Source organism: Miniopterus schreibersii (assembly GCF_964146895.1).
Source record: "Miniopterus schreibersii genome assembly, chromosome: 11".
NCBI classification, from domain to species: domain Eukaryota; kingdom Metazoa; phylum Chordata; class Mammalia; order Chiroptera; family Miniopteridae; genus Miniopterus; species Miniopterus schreibersii.
In genome coordinates, this window is record NC_138111.1 from 64,345,197 (window position 1) to 64,360,109 (window position 14,913).

A 14,913-nucleotide genomic window follows, 5' to 3' on the forward strand; every position below is an offset into this window, starting at 1 on the left:
ACCAGAAAACATGTACAGGAGAGATCATAACAGCAATATTTCACTAGGAAATTCCTGGAAACAAGCGAAATAATCATAGAAAGGACAGTGAGTAACTATTTTGATAAGTTCACAAACAGAATGAGAAAAATGAGTGAAAATTAATAAACCAGTGCTATACCTGTGAACACAGAAACATCTCAAAAAATGTGGTAGATTGAAAAAGACAAATACAGAAAAATGCATATAGTATGAAACCATTTATCTGGATTTTATAACAAAATTAATATAATGTTTATATTATACATACACATATATGGAAAATCCAGGGCATGATAGATGTAAATTTGGAATAGTGTTCACTCTTGAGAGAGGAAGGGGAGAAGTGAAGGGCAAGGAACAGCACAGAAGCGGTTACAGCCCTGCGAATGTCCCTTTCAAATTCACACTTGGTAGAGGGCGCACAGGTGTTCGATTTATCATTTTTTAATGTATCAATTAACTCATCATATATTTATAATTGTAATATTTGATAACAAATAAATGTACACACAGCAAAGACACAGAGAAAATTATTCTATTTAGATGAAGCAAGAAGATTAACTTAATAATAAAGATAGATGGCAGTTACTCTGATGTTTGTAGATTAAAAAGAAGATATGTGAACATTTTGTGACAGAATCATGAAATATTTTGGAAAAAAATAAATTCTTGTTCATGATCTGTGTTTATTCTACTTTAGTTAAAAATTTTACTATTGTACCTAATTGAATAGGTAATATAATAATTGCAATTAACAAGCTCAGGACCCAGCTAGCGTGGCTCAGTGTTTGAGCATCGACCTATGACCCACAAGATCGCTGTTCGATTCCCTGTCAGGGCACAGGCCCGGGTTGCGGGCTCAGTCCCCAGTCAGGGGTGTGCAGGAGGCAGCCCATCAATGACTCTCTCATCACTGATGTTTCTCTCTCCCTCTCCCTCCCTCACTCTGAAATCAATAAAAATATATTTTAAAAACAAACAAACAAACAAGCTCAGGGATATATTGCTTTTGCATTAAACATCGGTTCACTTTAATAGCCAATTGTTTATTCTATTCTGTATTCCAATGGCAAAGTGCCTCATTGTTTTGCTTCCTAGGTCTCAATATCTAATTCTGATTCAATTCCTTAACATTTAAATCTATACATCCCAGGATGGTCATTCCTTTATTTATTTTGTCTGAGATTACTTACCCCGAGCACATATTCCTGCTGTTTTCTGAGCTCTTCGAGCCTGTCCTCCCAATTGCAGATACGTGCTGAGCTGTGCTTCAGAGTCGCATGGTGGCCGAGCACGCTGGCGTGGACCCTGCCTCCTGCGGCCGGCCTCCCAGGCACTCAGCTCGCTGGGCCTTGCTGCCCTGCCTGCAAAGTGCGGGAACAGGAGCGCCACCACTGGCGTTGTTGGAAGGTTAAGAGGATTAATAAATGTGCAGTGCTTACAATACTGCCTGGCAAATAGTAGGTGCACCTATGAGCTTTGCTGTTATTATTGTTGTTAGTAGTAGTGGTAGTAGAGTAGTAGCGGTAGTGATGGTGTGAACGGTGTAAGCAACTTCCAGATAAATACATATATATTTATAAACATGCGTGTGTCTATATATATTATGCATGTCTATATGTATTTATATATAGATATATATGTCTATAAATATGCATGTCTATATATAGATATTTCTATAATGTTTATATATATATATATATATATATATATCTGTCTGGGAAGTATATATTTGGTGTTTGGTGTGTCTAGGGAAATATATATATTCTGGTTGATAATGATGCTTTTGGACCTGCCAGCCTAACTGACTATTTCAGGTCTTCAATAGTGTTAACTGCTACAACAACACCGAGATGCTTGAGACATCCAGGCTGCATATTCCGACCTGGTATTTTCCCGTTCATTTCTGTGGTCTAACTTCTCTGGGAAAAAGATAGAGAGAAGGAGGGAGGGAGAGAGAAGGAGGAGAGAGACTTTCATGCATGTTGCTCCTATTTCATGTAATAAGATGATACCAATATTTGAAAAATTATCTTTTGGAGGGAACTGATTGAATGCATGGTTTTTCAACATGAAGGATCTTCTAAACATTATGTGGATGTTTATAACCTGAAAGCAGTCACTGTCCTAGCAATCTATGAGGTCATAATATAAGAATTATAAGAATTTTTCAAAGAAAACCATATAAAATATGGTCCTCAGTTTAACCTTGAGATTCTTTAGGTGCAGAAATTCTCAGGATGAGCAAACTATGATGTGAGGTTTTAGACAGTTTATAACCTCAGTTGATCTTTCGAAGGTTGTAGCCTGTATTACTTCATATGTATTTCTTAAAATAAAGCCCTTTTCACATGTAAATAAATACTAAATATCACATTCAGTTTCCTGTGTGCCACTTTACATGAGCTGAACTATAAGCTTGCAACTAAGTACTCAGGTACCTTTGACATGTGCATGGTCATGCACTGCATGGACCCGCGTGGCTTTGCATTGTGCACACGGCTCCGCATGGCTGCTGCAGACCTTTGGAAGGGGTTTGGTCAGAGCCTGAAGCATTGCTGATCTTTCCCCCCATGTGCTTTCTGCACCCTATGGTCACCATAACAATCCCATGCAAGAGAACAAATAATAAACAGACAAACAAATGTAGAATCATCCTTTTGCCTGTTTTACTAAGGCAGTGGTCCCTAACTCTGATACATATTAAAATAATTGAAGGTATTTTTGAAAAATATTGAAGCCCAGGTGCCAGCTCCAGAAGTTTAATTGTGCAGGGATATGGCACAGGCAATGGTAATTTTTAAAGTATTCCAGTGCGTCTAAGGAACAAATGAAGAATTACTGACCTAAGGTATGTAGAAGCAATATGTATGTTATTACCATGCAGATTATTTAGAAATGTTTTCTTTTCAATAGCAAAGACAAAAAAAGATACTTTTTCAAGAAGACATTCAATTGACTTACCTGAAATAGACTTATAAATTATTGTTATTAATATGGAAGATTGACATGATCTAATCAATAGAAGGTGTTAGGAATACAGCCATTTTCAACAAGACAAATTTATTTATTGAAGTTATTACACATAAATATGCCATCTAATGAAGTCATCTCATGAAACTCCATATCCCAGGTATTACTGATTGAGAAGGTGCTCAGACCAAAGGGGAGAAAATTATCAGTTACATTTAGTGTCTGGATCCTTTAAGCTCATGTCTAGTCAAATGATAAAACAGTAAATTAATAATTCTTCTAAGAAATTCCTGGTACTCAACAGGAAGATATTTTTTTTAAGTTCTCTTCAACTCCCTGTGGCTCGAAAGCTCTGAAAATCAAAGGAGAACACACACTTGAGGTTGAATGGCCATTAACAGAACATAGAAAGTCCTTCCACAACAACACTGCAGCAGTAGCCCTGGCCACCCGCCTATGTTTCTAACAGAGCATTTCCAGAATGAGAAGGCAAAGGAGAAACCAGGCATGTAAAAGAAAGGCAATAATAAATAAAATAATAAAGGGAGATATGCCCGAGCTTGGATCTTTAGGTAAAAGGGCCCACTCTGAGTGCAGAGCATGAATATTGATAGAAATTGTGCACTTACACATATCCTAGGGGAAGTTCTGAATTGCAACCACAAAAGAAATACCATAAGGTTGCATAAAGAAAAATAAAATATGTGTCTGCAAAGGAAAGAAAATTAGGCTGTCTTTATATTTCCCATCTGCAAGATTAATGCTAGAAAACAATGGAGCAATGTTACTGAGTTCTGCATAAAAAGGCTTGTGGCCATGAGGTTATACCCAGAAAAATTTTGTCCATGCAAATGGGCAAAAAAAAAGGCATATTCAGACACAACAGGATTCAGAAAATATAACACTCAACTTTTTGAAAATATTTCTTGAGAGAGTACCCTGGGGAAACAAAATAAATAAAAATATCAGAATCGTTCTCAGTAGAATATTCCGAAACACTTAAAAGTGAAACATACAACCTATGAATTGGAATGGGAAAAGGTCTACAATTTTTTAAGGAAAGGGGTTGATGGTAAAATAGTAAGTCCATTGTGATTCATTTTGGAGATACAGATGAAACAGCTACCATCAGAGTTCTGAAGATTGGTACAGTCAGTGCTTCCATTTGTCAAAGGGAAAGAAAGGAAATAGAGAAAAAAGCCTGACACCTTGGCTGACACCTGCTTTACTTTTTCAATCCCACCCACCTTGAGTATTAATAAGTAGGGCTGCATGTTTGCTCAGACAGGAACAGTAGCTCTGAGATTTCTTATGAACTTGGGGTCAGGAAAGCCATTCACTGGCCCAGCCTGGATCACCAGAGATCTGGTTTTGGGTTTAGACACAAATCTCCCACCACAAGTTGCTTTGGTTGCATTTTTGTACATCTCTCTTTCTCCCTCTCAGAGACCTAGTAGGAAGGGTGGTTGAGGTTGAATACAGCATTCTGACTTGACCAAGATACTCTCCAACACTGTCACAGTGTCACCCTCATGCCTGACCTTGGCCAGATAGACAGCCTACTCCCCACTCAAGACTGGTGGGAAAGATGTCTTGGCCTCACTCACATTATATTCACCTCGATTTATTTTCAAACCAGCAAACAATGGTGAAAAGATTAGTCATAAAGACACAAGTGATAGTCTACATAGATTTCTTATCTTTGTATTTCTTCATTCAAGCAAGACTGAGGTTGGTGGTGAAATGTCATCTTCAAAGAGCTAAAAAGCAGCCACATCATGGGCCTCACTGCACTTTACCCTCAGCTTTAAGCTAAGAGAGGATCCCTCACCGGTCTAACATTTTGTGCAGCAGACCTGTAAGGGCGTAACACACGCACACAACTTCTGGCTATGAGATACCAATTCTCGGCTCACTTACAGCTACTTTAATTCCTTCAGAATTTAGTTGCACAGAAACTTACACTTTTGCATATATATCCCACAGTAATAGCATAGAAATAAAAATCTATGAAATATTCATTGCATTGTATTTATAATAATAAAAACTAGATTAAAAATGTAGGCCAGCAAATAACCCAAGGCAATCCCGGGATCCACCTCCACCTGCTGGCTGCTTGTCAGGCTCCGTCACTGACAGAGCCTGTGAACTCACTGCCAACTTTTAACTCATTGCCAACAAACAGCTGATTACAGTCTTTGCAACTCTAATAGGGGGAGAAGTGTGCCCTTAAATTTGTTGGAAATATTCTGATCTCGATGACCTTCTGTGAGTTTTCACTGAAAAATAATGAACTAACATTTTGCTCAATATGACAATCTGGTCACTGCAAGCCACCTGTGAGGAGCAAGTCCAATTAGGATCCTAACAACATCAGACTCTGCACTTGCAAAGTTAAGGATTGAACACTTGAGAGAAGTGGCTGCTCTGAGATCACTCTGCTTTTCTTTGCCCTGTCCCACGGCCAGAGTATTTTCTTAAATACAACCATGCTGTCTTTCCTTCAAAATGCACCTCCCTCACAGTGACCCAGAAAGTAAAGTAGGTTGAGCCAAGTGGTAAAACAGAGAAACTGAAAATCGATGGTGCAGGCTTAGAAGGAAGGATCCATTCCAGTCGAAGCATTGGGAAGAGATGGGGCATGACATGTGAGGTTGGGGAGGTGGGGGGGTTCTTATAAGACCTTGGAAGAAGTTAACATTAGTGATAAGTCTTTAAAGATGAATGAACTTTTGCTATGCTGAGAAAAAAACCACAAATTTGTATTTTCCTGAAGGCTTGGGATTCAAGGGGCTGGGGGAAAGGTAGATAGTGATCGCATGTGAAGTGATTTATGGGAAAGGGCACTACTGCATGGCACTGTTACCAAACCACTGCATCATGCTGGGAATGCAGCCTAAGATGTAGAGACAAATACGGTAAAGTGTGAAATAGAGCCATAGAAAGACACACATATATGAAATTTCAATATCTAAAGTAGATTGCAATCTACTGTTTGGAAAACCCTGAATTAAAAGGAATATACTAAATTGATCTCAAAATATAGCAGACTTAAGTTGCAACGATTGCTTTTCTCACTGCAGGACGTGCCAAAATGCAACTGGTATTTTGAGACTTTTTCACCCAACACAAGTGAAGAGAAGAAAGTTCAATGTTGGCCCCTGGGGAGCTTTGGTCTACAAGACAAACAATTTCTCAATATAAAATATACTCTCACAAATAGTTCATGTATTCAAATCAGCATTTATTCAAACTGGACACTATACTCTTATGAAAATATGTTTAGCAAGTGAAAAAGGAATATATTGTAACAGGAATACATTATGTCTTTACTTGGTAGCATTTTTTAAGTGTAATTTTTTTAATTAAATATTTTTGAAAAGAATTAAAGTTCCAAAAATGATACAAGTATAGTAGAAATGACAATTTTTCTTAACCTTTTGAGAATAGGTTGCCACCCTGATTCCTTATGATCCCTAAACTTTGGTCTGTATCTCTTACAAACAAAGACATTCTTCTACGTACCAACAATGCAATCAACAAAATCAGAAAGTGAACCTAAATACATTACTGCCATCAGACCTCATTCAAGTGTGTCCAGTGTCACAATAATATTATTCTATTTTATACTAGCTTTACTATATTAGTTTCAGGCGTATAACATAATGATTCAATACTTGCGCATATTTTAAGATGATCTCCGTATTAAGTATAGTTAACATTCATCACCACACATAACGTTTTTTCTTATGCTTAGAACTTTTAAGATCTACTCTCTTAGTAACTTTCCAATACACAGTACAGTACATATTATTAATATATACTTGCCATGCTGTACATTACATTGCCACAATCTCATTTATTTTATAACTAGAAGTTTGCACCTTCCAAACCCCTTCACCCAGCTCCCACTCCCTGCCTTTGGCAAACACCAATCTGTTCTCCGGATCTGTGAGTTTACATTTTGTTTTTTGTTTGTTTGTCTTGGATTCCACATATAAGTGATATCATATGGTATTTGTCATTCTCTGTCCAATTTATTTCACTTAGCATAACACACTCAAGATACATTCATGTGGTCACAAATGGCAGGATTTCCTTCTTTTTATGACTGAATAATATTCTGCTGTGTAGACATATATATCACATCTTTATCCATTCACCCACCAAGGGACACGTAGATTGCTTTCATATCTTGTTTATTGTAAACGGTGCTGCAATGAACATGAGGGTGTTGATATCTTTTCGAGTTAGTATTTTCACTTCTTTTGGGTAAATAATCAGAAGTGGGATTGCTGAATTATATGGTGATTCTAACTTTAATTTTTTGAGGAGCCTCCATACTGTTTTCCATAGTGGCTGCACCAATTTACATTCCCACGAACAGCGCACCAGGGTTCTCTTCTCACATTCTCTCCAACACTTGTTATTTCTTGTCTTTTTGATGATAGCCGTTCTAATAGGTGTGAGGTGACATCTCATCGTGGTGTTGATTTGCATTTCCCTGGTGATTAGTGACATTGAGTGCCTTTTCATGTACCTTTTGACCATCTGTCTTGTTTGGGAAAATTTTCTATTCAGATTCTCTGCCCATTTTTTAATCTGACTGGTTTTTGGGATTTTTTATTGTTTTTTTCAGTTGTGTGGGGTTTTTTTTGCTATTGAGCTACACAACAGAATGTTTCTATATGTTGAACTAGATATAAAGCTCATATTTATTAGATAATTGTCAATTATACCTTCTATCTCACATTCGGAAGACTTAGGCCCATCTTTATGGGTAACATTGAAGTTACTTGCATGCCAAGTTAGCAGTTGACAAATTATGCATTATTTAATTTCCTTGTTACAGATTTTATAAATAAATGACATGCTTCATCTATATATGTACATATACATAGAGAGACATACAAATACATATGTGCGTATATATGTATATCATGTTATAAAGGCTAAAGCATCAAATTACGAATTGAGTTCATAAATAATTTTCCAGTATGTATCCTTTCTTCTCAGTAGCTAAATATACAAAATCAATTTGATGAAATAAATTTTTTCATTAAGGATACCTTGTTACTTAATTACATATTTCTAATATGTAAGTCATGAGTTCTCTCCCAACAAGTGTCTATGATTTTTGGAGGTAACTGTAAACACAAGGGAGATTCTACTGTCTCAGTGTGTAATATGGCTCAGCTCATTGTTTTTCTGTTGAATCGATGCCTAGCATGTTTATAGACTCACCTTGATGTTCGAGCAGAGCACTTTTATACTCAAGCATGGCTGTAATTCTCTATCCAAAGCTACAGATACTTCTTGCAATATACACAGCACTAACTTTAACCTGTTCCAAACAAAACTATATGTAAACTTTATCTCTCTCAGGATAATATCAGTACATTGGAAAAACTAGAATAGATATTGTTTATAAAGTATATGAAACACTGGGAGCACTTATGCACACTCATTGATTTGGGAATTGGTAAAAAATAATTTAGAGAGCAAATTTGGTGTTACAAAGCAAAGTTGAACATACGTATCCCAGCGACCCAGAAGCTTCACTCTTAGCTCTAAAGAAACCGTGACCCTGGAAAATCCCTCCCGTGGGCACGAGGGGTGTGGACAGGAATGATCTCTGTCGTGGAAGATGCATTGATCTAAAAGAAAAAAAGGAGAAACAGCTCAAATGTTCAGCTCCAGTAAAATGAACAAATAAACTGGTACATTCATACAATAAAATGTATGCAATAGACTCTGAACAATTTATACAAAGGAAGTTTGTAGATTCATAAATGCATTGTAGTGAAATGAAGTAAATTAAGCTACACACACATCAGTACAGATAAATCTCAAAAATACAATGTTGACTAAAAAACACACAAAAAAAAACACCACAATTGCCACATACATATTGCATTTCCATTCTTCTAAAAACCAGAAACATCAAACCTAAACAATACAGGGTGGGGCAAAAGTAGGTTTACAGTTATGAGTACGGGAAACACCGAATTTATTCTTTGACTATTATTTAATCATTATTGTATTATTTTTCAGACAAACAACTGTAAACCTGCTTCGCCCGACCCTGCATATTATCTCTAGGGCTGCCCTACGTTTCTGATGAACTGGCAAAGAGGGGCCGCTGACAGAGCCTACGGGGTTCGGAAGCCCGGGTGGTGTTTGCTGGGGCGGGCGGCACTGGCCTTATTCTTTGTGCCACCCGAGCCCGCTTCGCTGTCTCTAGCTTACCTTTCCCGGTGGGAGGGAATTGCACAAGGTAAACGGTGTGCCACCCAGTGTTTCTTTGGATATTCTGGGAAAGGAAAGATTAAAAATGTAGCTTTGCTCTGACTTGATAGGAACTCACACTACTAATACAAGCAGACATTGTAAAAATACCCCATAAATTCAAATGAAGCCTCAATAGACAGTTCCCTGGAGGGCCTGTGAACCAGCATAAGTGGTCAGAGGGCAATGTGGCGCCCCGCCTGGCAGGTGCCCTGAAGGCCTTCAGCTTCCACCACCCGCAAGCCCCAGAGGCAGCGGGCAGAGTGGCAACAAACCTGCATTTAGCGAGAACGGTGTGAGCTTTCATTTTAATCCGGGTTCTTTCAATCGGACAGAAATTGGTTCATGATGATATGAGGAAATACAATAAGGCACTGCTTTGATAGTTCGTATGCGTGTGTTAAATAACAAACGTCAGACTGTACGTCTAATGTGATTCTGCCTTCCGAAGCCTCACCCCACCTGGAAAGGACTTCCTGGGAGAGGGCATCTAATTCATACTTATCTCTTTGTATTTCCTCTGCTCTTCAAACTCTGAAAATCTCTATGAAAAGTGCTCTTTTTCCAAAAGGCATGCTCTTGACAGAGTTCACGCACAGCAGTGATATGATAGGTTTTACGAATTTGTAAATACTTTAGAGACCGAAATGATAATTTTGAGCTACACTTTATCCAGTTTCGTGTGAGGAGTTCTAAAAGCCATCATTTTAGAAATTTACAAGTCAGGATCAGTCTTTCTGTCACATTGAAAGGTGACAGTAAATAAAGCTAGACATGCAAGGTAATTTTAGTTGATATTAAAAGACATTATTGCTTTCTCCCAGGATTGTTTTAGTGTCTTAATTACAGTAAATTAGGATAATTAGAGAAATTATATGCACCCTACAATTCCCTGAAGCCTTTATCCTGCCTTTTAGTCAGATAATGGGTGTTAATATCAATAATTGATACATTCAGAGTGCCCGCAGATCTTCACGCCTTCCATTTTTCTTTTTAATTTTGCTCCAGATGGAAGGTGAACCTCGTCAGGCATTCTTTCTTTGCTCTAAAGAGCACTAATTAAGCTTTTGGTGAAGCTGATTGAAAATAAAACAAAGCAATTCCATAGTAACAGAGAGGCTCTCGCACGGCTTTATGCTTTTTGCTTTCCTAGCTTTATGGACTCAAGGAAGTGCAGGCCTCCCAGCAAACTGTAGCCAAAGCTTTTCGGTTCCATGTTTTTGTGAACATTTGTTCAGTGCTTAAGATCCTTCCAAAATGGGTTTGGTTACACTTTAGACATGGAGGTATTGTCCGGCGGTAACTGGAAACCACATTCAAGCAGGTGGAACATCGAGGAAGGCTGACTATTCAGTGTTTAATATTTACTAGTATCCGAGCGTGCACCCGAAGTGCCAGGGTCTGTGCTGGGCCTGGCAACAGGGTGTAGTTCTGTGCAGGTCACATCCTATCACCTTTGCTATTGTAAAGTTTATAAAAGTTGCAAGTGCTCTCCTAGGATGAGGCAAAGGCTACTGTGGCCTGTGAAAGCAGAAGAGACCTGGCTGGGGAAGTAAAGGTCCGGATGGGACGCCACAAACAGGGCTGGCGACAGAGGAGACCTCTGGGCGAAGGCCACACAAAAATTCTCATTCTCAGGGGCATTCACAGAAATTTAAGCAAAAGTGAAATGAACTATCATTCTGTGCCTAGCACGCTTAGTTGTGGGAAAAAGAGACATTGGCAGATGCCTGTGTGTGTGATAACTTGCACCCTGGTCCCACCCACATTCTCTCCACGGGCACATCCCAATGTCCAAACAAGTATTTCAGAATAATTAGTTAAACTAATCAACCCGTGTTCAAATACTAGTTTCCTGATGTGCGTGGCCAGATGCGTGTGGCCATGAGCCAATTTGCCTGGCCTGGCCAGGCCTCAGTTTCCTCACCTGTGGGTGTGACCTGAGCACCCCCACTTCAGAGAGCTGGTGGGAAACCTGAAGGAGGCGGTGCACGCGAAGCCCCAGCCCGCGGGGACAGGCACATGGCAGGTGATGCCCGCAGCTTCCTCTCAGCCTCCCTCCCGCTCACTCCAGGCGAGACGGGTGCGAGCAGGGTCACTTATTCAACCTCATCAGACAAGGGCAAAGCCCAGAGCAAACCCCCAGCCCTCTCTGCCCCCCGCCAGCCCTCTCCACTGTCCCCACCTCTGCTCCAGGTCCTCAGAGCATCCAGGGTTCTCGCTACTGACATGGCAAGATGTCAGCTCAGCATCCTTGCTGCTCCCCTGGGCTGTCAGCAAAGGACAGTGTAACAGGAATACAAGGCCCTTTTTTGGTTCTGCTTCTGCAATTGGAATGACCATATAATTTCCCATTCAATTAAGAACACTTTTGAGCCCAAATGGAATGCTATTAAAAATAAGCCCAGGGCTACAAGGGAAAACTGGAATATGTGGTCGCTCCAGCTATACTACCAATCACAGGCTTAAAAAGAAGTGATAGCGAGGTTCACAGTGTACCAGTCAATTGTGGCCAAGAGAGTGGGGACGTGATTATTAAAATCCAGTGATTTCTAGCTTTCCAGGCTTTGCTCTTAGGTATTATCCATATTTAGGGCACATAAAAGTCAAAGAATATCGGACAGATGCAATCCGAAGATAATTTCTGCTCTGGTTTTATACTTCCAGTCAGACCTAAAAGAATACATTTTACCTTACCTTATGATGGACACTGGTGTCAAATAAAAGTGTTATGAGTCCTTAGGTCTTCACAGCAGATGTTATGGCTACTGCCCTTTTAACATTATTTTAAAACCAAAAAATAATTTTCATTTTATGTTCATCTGCAAGACATTTATCCCTATAAAATGCGGAATGAATTTTGATAGTATATGCTCTTTTTCAATTATGACGTTAAATGGCAATTTCCTCATGCAACAAATGTTTATTGAAAAATATGACAGACGCTGTGTTAAATGTGGGGTGAGCAGAAGACTCAGACCACACTCTAGGTAAAAGTGTGACTTCCTGGGGCATGCAGAGGGGTGGCTGCTGTCACCATGCACCTTGATAAAGACTGTGATAGAGAAAGTAAGAAAGCTCGGAGAATATGTTTGAGGAGGGTCTAACCCAGCCTTGTAGTTGTCAGCACAATACGACGTCTATGCTCTGACTGAAGGTGTATGATTTAGCTCTGAAACACAGAGAGGAGGAAGGTGAGACTGCGAGCACGGAGGAAGCCCAGGCACGAGTAGAGAGATGAGATGTTACAGGATTTCTTAAGAGAAGAGGCCACAGGTCTGCAGGATGCTGGGATCAGGGGCTACCCCTCGGCTGGAGGAAGAGGGAAGACCTGAGCCCTGACCAGCTTCTTGCTCAGACACTCTCGCGTGAGCAGCCCAGTTTCAGGGGACAACCCTGCTCTTTGCATTGAGGCTCTGAAACTCTACCATGGAAATGACACGAAGTATTACAGAACTTGGAAAAAGGTATAATCAAAACATCGATCAAACACAGCTTGTAAAACACCTGGAAAGGAGCTGTCTAATTTAATTGACAATATTCTGCATGAATTAATGAAAACAGAGATTATGCCTAAAAGCCTTAATTAATATGTATGATCTGGCAAAGTGTTTGCATTCCAAAAATGTTGTCTATTGTAAAACACTGTTGTTAAGGCACAATGTCCATTTGTTCCCTATATACATTACAGTCTGTAGGATAAATATCATGCTAGAATACAGAACACATACTGCAATTACCTTTGTCTCCCTCAAAGACTCACATGGGGTCCCCATGGGTAACTACCATTTACTAAATTCCACAAAGATACTTGGCCCTAGACAAGCCCAAGTAGGTCAATGTCTCCTTGACCTCTTGTGAGTTTCAGTTTTCTTATTTATAAAATGAGAAATTTTGCTCGGCCGGGTGTGGCTCAGAGGTTAAGCATCGACCTAGGATCCAGGCGATCAGGGTTCGATTCCGGGTCAGGGCACATGCCCAGGTCGTGGGCTGCAGCCGATCAATGATTCTCTCATCATTGATGTTTCTGTCTCTCTCTCTCCCTCTCCTTTCCTCTCTCTGAAATCAATAAAGATATATTTTTTTAAAAAATGAGAAATTTTAACTTAATATTTACTTTTCATCTACTTTCAAAAATCTAAACTACAGGGTTTAAATAGAGAAGAAATAATATGGATTTATATATATAAATGTGTGGGAAAATACAGTAGAATTTTTATTTTATGCAAAGGTAAATACCGATAGCTAAAGGTAAATGCCAATAAATTTCTAATATATAAGTATATATTAGAAATAAATCTGATTTGAAATTCTAAATAGATATATAATAAGATAAAACTAGTAATTTTCCTTTCCGATTGATATTTTTATATCAAATTTTTTAGTTTATTTAACTCACATTTATTGAACACTTGTTACATGCCAGACATTGTCTTAAATACTAGAATTAAAATGAAAACTAAAATAATCATACTCCGTTCCCTCTTGGGACTTGCATTCTAGAAGGAGAGGTAGATGTGAAATGCATAAACACGGGAGGGCATATACTACATGTTATAATGGGAAAGTAAAAGAGCTCAGAGAGGCCCGACTTAGACGGGTGGATGAGTTAAAAATGGAAGGTAGATTGTTCAAAGAATGAACCAGTCCCCTAGGGCAAGGAAGAGTGGGCTGCGTAGGAAAAGTAAGAGTCACTGTGGCTGGAGTAGCGTTAGAGGGGAGGGCGCTGGGAGAAGCTGGGCAAGGGGCAGGGACCTCAGCACCCAGGCCTGTGAGGACACACCAGGAACGTGGTTGTTACCTTCAACACAACCTGACTTCTATCAGGAGTACTCAGCAGGGGAACCCATGGTGCACAGTGATGACCTTGGCTCTGGGCAGGGAAAGGACTGAGGGCGGGTAGAGCACAAATGGGCAGAATACTGAGGAGGCACCGCCAGGACCCCGCTGGCAGCTTATGCTCTGGCCTGAAGGCCGGCGTGAAGAAGAGGAAAACGGGGAAGATCGGGTGCAAAGGGGTGGAAAACCAAGTAGTCACATGCAATGGCCTTCAGTCTGCACAGTCCGAAACAACGGGGTGTCTTTTCTTCTCACTCTTCTCTTCTAGTTTTAAAGCCATTCAGGTAAGAGTAGAAAATAATTACCTTTGCATTGCTCCCCTAGAAAGAGAAAGGAAATGATACACACACAAATGCACACCACTTTGCCAAAATCTGGGGGAAGGTAAAATGTTCCCACTTTTCCACTTTAAATCTTTCCATGAGATGCCCAGCCGGGCGTGGCTCAGAGGTTGAGCGTTGACCTAGGATCCAGGGGATCAGGGTTCGATTCCCGGTCAGGGCACATGCCTGGGTTGTGGGCTCGATCAATGACTCTCTCATCATTGATGTTTCTGTCTCTCTCTCTCTCCCTCTCCCTTCCTCTCTCTGAAATCAATAAAGATATTTAAAAAATTTGAAATAAAAAATCAAAAAAAAAAATCAAAAAACTAAAAATAAAAAAATAAACCTTTCCGTGAGATATAGGCCCTCCCTCCCTCTCTTTTTCTGTCCCTCTCCCTCCCCCCCCAACTTTTACCTCCATGCCTCCTTCAGGTGTGAATAGAGATGTATTACAGCTTCTCATAATTAC